We start from the raw sequence: 1200 nt of genomic DNA, 5'->3' as shown, positions 1-1200 counted from the left end.
GCCAAGCTCTACATAAATGACAGCAGTTAATTCCACCATTTTCAAATTGCTTCAGCAACAGCCACTTCAATGGCTGTGGAATGTACGGAGAAGAGCATAAAATGATCCTAACCACACATCCACGCTGTTGAAGGGTTGAAAGGTCGTTGGTGCACAAAAGACTCATATAGCGTTTCCAGTGGCGGTTCAGGTAACAGAACCTGCAGGACTCATCTGCTCGAAAAGCTACAGCCCCACAGTAAACGACTCCGTCGACCCCCATCACAACATTCGGGTGATTCCCCGTGCACTGCATGTTTACACACCACCAATCGAGAGCTCCTGCGCTGCTGTTGAAAGTGTTGTTAATAAAACTTCTCTATTTAAACCAGACTGGACTGCATGTGAGTGCTTTAGTCTTTAATAAAACTTGCATCTGACTGCGTATTTAACTTAACTGAACTTTATCTGACTGCATGAAAATGTTGTTGGAAAATTAATACTCAAAATACACATCTGACTGCATGAAAGTTTAGTGGTAAAAATAAATGAGTCACCATCCTGCATCTGACTGCGTCTGTGGACTTAGCTCGTGCACTCCCTCCCGTTTAGCCGATAATAAAACATGTATTCAACTCAGCCGTAGTGCAATGGCAGAAAATTGTCATTCTAGATAACTTTACTCATTTTGGCCCTGTTTGTTACTTAATAAAAATTCTGTCCTGATCTGAATAATTTGCCAACTGTGCAATGGCATATAGATTGTTTTACTCTGATAAATGAAATTATTAGCTTTACTCATGGGAACTTTACTTTAATGTACCTTTTGGTTCAATTCAAGCACAGGATGCGGAGAACGACATAAGGTGTGAGATGGAACTCAAATTTCATCTAAAAAAATATTTATTGTTCAAACTTTTAAGGCACATGCGAAAAACTAAAAAAACTTCTATAGCATGGATTTACGAGAAAGTTTCACAAAACGCTTATTGCATCAACAATGGGATTTCTATCTAGCTTTTAGACATTACTTAACCAAAGAAAACCTATTTTATTAATTATTCTTTCTAGTTTCCCCAGGTATGTGCCGAGTTTCGCTCAATATATAGTTTATTATGTGCATAGCGCCAATTCTTACTTTGATGCTGTCACGACCCGGCTGCCTCCTGCGTGCATCTAGCTCCGACTCGAAACACGTCTGCTGTCTCTGCGCATCTCCTC

The sequence above is a fragment of the Schistocerca piceifrons genome, chromosome 2 (genome assembly GCF_021461385.2).
Source record: "Schistocerca piceifrons isolate TAMUIC-IGC-003096 chromosome 2, iqSchPice1.1, whole genome shotgun sequence".
Lineage (NCBI taxonomy): Eukaryota > Metazoa > Arthropoda > Insecta > Orthoptera > Acrididae > Schistocerca > Schistocerca piceifrons.
This window is presented reverse-complemented; position numbering follows the sequence as displayed.